Source organism: Manduca sexta, unplaced genomic scaffold (genome assembly GCF_014839805.1).
Source record: "Manduca sexta isolate Smith_Timp_Sample1 unplaced genomic scaffold, JHU_Msex_v1.0 HiC_scaffold_828, whole genome shotgun sequence".
Taxonomy (NCBI): Eukaryota; Metazoa; Arthropoda; class Insecta; order Lepidoptera; family Sphingidae; genus Manduca; species Manduca sexta.
In genome coordinates, this window is record NW_023595659.1 from 1,208 (window position 1) to 7,252 (window position 6,045).

The 6,045-nt window shown below is 38.4% G+C and overlaps 1 pseudogene; it reads right to left on the bottom strand.

The window, feature by feature from the left end:
* Nucleotides 1-375: 375 nt before the first annotated feature.
* Nucleotides 376-3,916, bottom strand: LOC119193637 (annotated as a pseudogene).
* Nucleotides 3,917-6,045: the final 2,129 nt, after the last annotated feature.

Here is a 6,045-nt window from a genome sequence, read left to right on the forward strand (position 1 = left end):
TCGACATTCTATTGGACTCAACTTCACTTACCATCAAAAACAGTACACAGCAAAAAAAAAATTACTGAGCACATACAAAAAGTAAGTATATTAATTTTGCTTTTCTTTTTAATTGTACCCTTAATATAATTATGTTTTTCACATTATATAAGTGAATGGTATCCCACCGATTTAGTGATCGTGTGTCACCTGGATCCCTGATCGAAAATCAACGCTACAGTATTGATTGCAACGTTGATTTTCGCTATCCTGCAGTATGGAGCTGAATGAGAGTCCCCATTGTGAGGGTGCACAATATCATACATACATTTTATAACATGTATAACCCTATTATTTTTGTTTTGTTCTAACAATAAAACTTTCTTTCTTTCTTACCTGGTTGTGGGGTCCTACAAGAGGTCCACAGGTCCTCGCCGTGCACATAGTGAGAGGCACAGTCTTGCACGGTCTTGATCTGTAATCGTTCACTGGCACGGGGTTCTTCACCCACTCGATAATATCTACAGCGTTCACCTGGGGAGATATTAGTAGTCAAATAATGACAACGAACTTTTAGAAATCCAACAACTCAAACTTCAAGTGCGTTTAACAGTCCCGCTCGACTGGTTTTACCAATTTATGTGGCGCTGCTTTTCCTGGCGGTAAATATATGTAAACTTTCTAATTTCCATTTCTTAAAAGTTAGCAATAGCCTCTTGAAGCGTCATGTTTAAGAAGAGGAGTAATACATACAGTTAGGTAACCTTTTTATCCGTTTATGTCTTAATGTTTCATTACTAGGCACGTGCTATCCTACTACAGGAGGCCGTATTGGCCGTCTTAAACATCCTAGGCCCAAGGCTAAAGCAAAAACAAGTTGCCGGTTTTAAAAGATTCGTCAGTAAGATTGTAAAAAGGTTCTTCAAGGCACTGCGCGAGGCTCTGGCCAAATAACCGGTACACCTAGCCCTAAAGCCGCTTCTAACAGGAGGGTCCAGACCTTGATCTATCACACTGATCGAGTGCAGGTTAGCACACTTCACACAAATTCGATATAATGTAGAATTCTTAATATGCAGGTTCGCTAACGATGTTTCCCTTCACCGTTAAAGCGATATTGATCAACAATATACACATAAATTCGCAAAATACAAAGTATGTAGGTTTCCGTTTCGACAGTCCATTCCATTCTCAAGTATCAAAATATTTACTTATATTTAAAAACTCTTACCATGAAGACATCATAAACATTGTTGATGATGTCGAGGAACCGTACAAAAGCCCTTTCTACGGCCGGGTAGCCCCTGATGTAGCCCTCGTGCACGTAGAAGCCGAAGGGCGCGCGGTTCCCGAAGTAGTGCCGCTCGAAGTTCTGCATTATGAAGGCGAACCACGCGTTCTCGTCCTCGCGGTCTGGGCTGGCAGAGATATTTATATGTTAATATCATTAATTCTAATGTCTTTTGAAAATGTATGGGTATTAAGTTTCAATATTGGTTATAAGTAAACTCGGAAGCCGGTGTTTGCAGCAATTTGGCACGGGATAGCCCATGTCCTCGAATAACAATATATATTTTATGTCCTGTTTCTATACTCCCGTGGAAAATATTTATGTAAATAAACTACGTGCATCCCGCAACTAAACTACTCATATAAAAATGGAGTAAAGTTTAAAATATGGATTACTTATTTCCTTTCTTAGCGTATTGAGAAATTTTCTGATATAGAGACGTTATTAACTTTAAATCTAGACTTTTACAACGAGCAATGTATTTAATAGACTTTGAACACCATGACTATGACATATGGTCATTCTTTCAATACACACAGTTCACCACATTCTCGAGGGAGTGCTCAGCTAAAGGAGACGAAGGAGGCGCCGGGTAACAGACCACTGACCGGAGCCTCATGCCCTGGGGCTCGGAGGCATCTAGACAATTCCGCCACGGCATTTCCTGCCTGTCTTAAGAGGCGAATAATTGGGGCACAGAGAGAGTCGTGAGACCGAATTAAAGGCCGCTCGACTACAGCGACTCTGATGTGGACAGCAATGTGAATACAAACCAACATAATCGTTCTACTCATCCCCCACTGAGACATTTGCGATAAAGCGTTTTCTGCTCGCAAAAAATATTAAAAAATTAGTTAAGTGCCTACGTACATTTTTCAACACTTACTTGTTATTAAGTTTAAGGAAAAATTGAGTAAGGATATATAAAATAGTAATTATCATAATATGGAGAAAATACTTACAAGTTGGCGCAAGCATCAACCATAGCGCACGGGAAACCCATAGGATCAGCCCAGGTGATCATGGGCAGCACCAGGGTCCGGGGATGGAAGCGGTGGGACAAGGTGGCATGAAGCATTCCTGGATAGATTCGTGGTGCAGAGTGTATGGCCAGAGACCGGGATCTCTGTGTGATGCAGTGGGCCAGGAGTGGTCGTACACCAAGTCAAACTCTTTCATCATTTGGAAACTCGTGTTTCCACTCAACTGCAGGAACGGGAGACGGACACCTAGAAAGATATAGTGGACATAGATTAAACAATCGCATTACCAGTAATTGGTGTAATGGTTATTTACTTTGACTGTGATTCTTGCTTGTACGTCATAATTACGGATTTGATAATTTTGCCATAATATTTCAATGGTCTTCAAGAATTTTAACTCACATAAAATGATAATGCAACATAACACTTGACAAGGTAAGCTCACCTTTAATTTGATTTGCAGGGATGTTAGCGAAGTGAGCGATTTGACCCTTCTGCTCGCCAATCTCCTGCCTGAGCTCCTCGAGACTGGCGGTGACCCACCAGCTCTGCGGAACGCGGTGTGAGATGGAGTGGAGTGCGATCTCGTACCCTCGGTTATACAGCTCGTTGATGAGCTGGTAGTTGGTCCACTCGTGGCTCACGTAGAACGTGGTGCCGGCAGGACAGCCGTTGGAGTTGCGACGGTTGAAGATCACGTCTCGGTAAGTCTCCATGTTGAGGACGTTGACGCCGTCGTCGAACGTCACGGAGACGAACTGGTGGACAAATATGATTACTAATTTTTGATTCCTGAGATGGTTGTGCATTCGGATGGAAAATTGAAATTTGTTATTTTACAAGTAAATAAATGAACTGCTCCAAACAAAGTAGTTTTTTTATATTAGCTGTATCTTGATCTTATTTTGAAAAGAGCAGTACTACAGTTATTTTTTTAAATGGTGGTACAATTAATATTGATAGAATATAAATAATATTCAGAATCTGGTGGGCACCAATTATTTTGTTTAATATGATGTAAGGAAGTATTAGGAAATTATTAAAACAATTGTATCAGATTTGACAGTGACTGTTGCAATAAAAATCTCTACCAGAGCCAAATGTCCAGTGAAAACAAAATTTAAATTCTTTCATAAAACTGTCTTATATTGGACAAAAATAACTTAAATTTGGTAAGAGCCACACAAACGATGCTTGTTTTGAATACTTAACTTTTGGTATTATATGTTTTATATCCGCCCGAATAGCAACCACGGCAATCCTCAAGGTGTTGACCACCATAATGGCTCATGTAAGTGTGCCACGTTCCGGGTTCAGCCTGTGTATATCCGGACTGTCGAGGGATAATCCTCTCTCGACATTCTATTGGACTCCACTCCAATTACCTTCAGGTGCAGTGAGTCACTTTGCCGTGCCCGTATGAAAATTAATCTTTACGCCTTGACCGAGGTAGTACCATTGCCTCATATGCGACTAATATGCTTACCTGCGGAGTGTCCCTCGGAGCCAATCCTCCAGGGATGTTGGTGGAGGAGCATCTACACTCCGGCAGCTTGCACGCCTCCTCATCACAAGGCTCAGCTGAGGGCAGCTCGCCAGCTTCCTCTGCCACCACAGCCACCACAAAGGACAACAGCAAGAACCACTTCATGGCGAAGTTTTCACTAATAATTCTGATCATTCTAATCGTCCCTTATATACTTTGTCATCATTATTCATTCGTTGTACATCAACGTCCTATTTTCGATAATTAAGATATTTATTATTAGATAATTAAGATTACAATTGATTATAATATTTAATTGTTTACTATAGCTAATATAATTTCTGAGTGTAAGTTTGTTAGAAGTTAAAGCCGTTGAATGAATTTGGAAATAGCAGATACACTGAATGCTAATAGAGTCCACTTTTCAATATGCTGGGGCAGATATAGGCATTAACAGCAAACTTTCAATCTGTTCCTAAATAAAACATTACTTAAGTATCGGTACCTAATCATATTGTTTTTTTATAGAGTACATTTTTAAATTTAATTTTCTATTTAGTTACAGACTCTTCTCTCACCGCCGATGAGGCAGCGACATGCTATCGACTTTCTCGCTCAAGAAACCTAAAATGATACAGATCTCGTATGAATGAAAGTCAAATTCTTGTAAGCTATATTCAAAATTTTAACATAAAGACATAGCCGCAGGCATCAATTAGTTGTATTAATTATGCGGGTTACACGTTATTAAATATTAATTTACGATGTGGCGAGATGCTTATCTTCCTGTTATTTAAAAAAGAGATTAACTTATTTTTGACGATATTTAGGATTTCCCTTCGACTTATCTAAAGCAGGTTTAGGAAGTCGCAGTGATGCAGAAAGCAGAGAAGAGCATAGAGAAAAGGTACCCCGGTGACTTGAAATTTGCTGTACTTTAGAATTGCAATTGAAGATGCTCCACCAAGCAGAACGGCGCGTCGGCCGTATTTTTAGAAGTATCTACTCGAAATTTATAAAATATATAAAATAAAAATCATATTTCTACAATATGTTGTCTTAATTTATAGAGTTTCAAATTTTTATAATGTGGATATTTACATTAATTTTACAATAGAAATGCCCCTAAAATTGTTGATTCTGTGCACCTTCTAAAGTACACATAATCAGACCATGTACCTGTATCTAAACCACACCCCACCACACGGTAGTGTGCTCAAGTTATTTGTCATATATAGTATGTTGATCATCATTATGATTTTGAACTACTACAATGATTACAATATTTTCGTGTTGATCAAATTCGAAATAATCTTGAATGTTTCATGAAACTTAGCGGAAAGAAATACGAATAAGGGAGAAAATATAGAGCATTATAAGTTTCCAAAACTGAATTGGAAAATTACATATCGACGGTTGGAAGGCTAATTGACGTAAGCGACATTTTTTTCCAAAAAATTTAACTAATTTAAAAAAAGCAGAAAAAATTGCTGATTTTAAATATGTATCAAATTTAGTGTCGCAAAAAAAGTCAATTAGCCTTTTAACCGTCTATATTTTTCTAACTCCTCCCTATCTTTCTGTTTGATTAATTTCGTTGCGGGAAGACGGATTAGTGTTCCCTGAGACTCGCCGAGCTTCACTGCTGGGTGTCATAATGCGTGCCACTGCTGATCCTAGCTTGCAGGAGTTGTTGTGTTGGGTGTGAGCACGGGATCGTCTCGTATCTAGACGCTGTCAATTTGTTGCCCAAAGTACTACTCTAATATATACTGACAGTTATTGAAGTTGCTAAAGCAACTACAAGTTATAGAGTAGTGGTGTTTCTCGGCAACAAGTTCACAACGTCTGCGCATGCCTGATACGTTCGTGAATAAAACAACGTGTCTAATACATTTACTTTATTGCATTTACATCAATAAGTATTTATTTCGTATCCAAAATCATTAGTACAGTCCGCGCGGTATGTCGAGTCACCTCCTATAATATTGTAAGAAGCACGGTGCGGGGGTCGACATTTGTAATTTGGCTTCTAGTTTAGAATCGTAGACAGTGCGCCTTGCTACAATTTATTGGTTCACTATTACATGATCCGATGTTAATTTTTATTTAAGATGGAAAAAATAGATTTCAAGTTTTCATGAGAGTAATAATAAATAAAAAAAAAATTAATTAGTTCGCTCTTAGTTTATTTTTAGGTTATTTTTTTACTGAAACGAACATAAAACCATGTGATATATATAATTCAATTTCTCAAAAGTACAACATAGAATCATAGTCAATGAATTGCTAACGCTAATAGATAA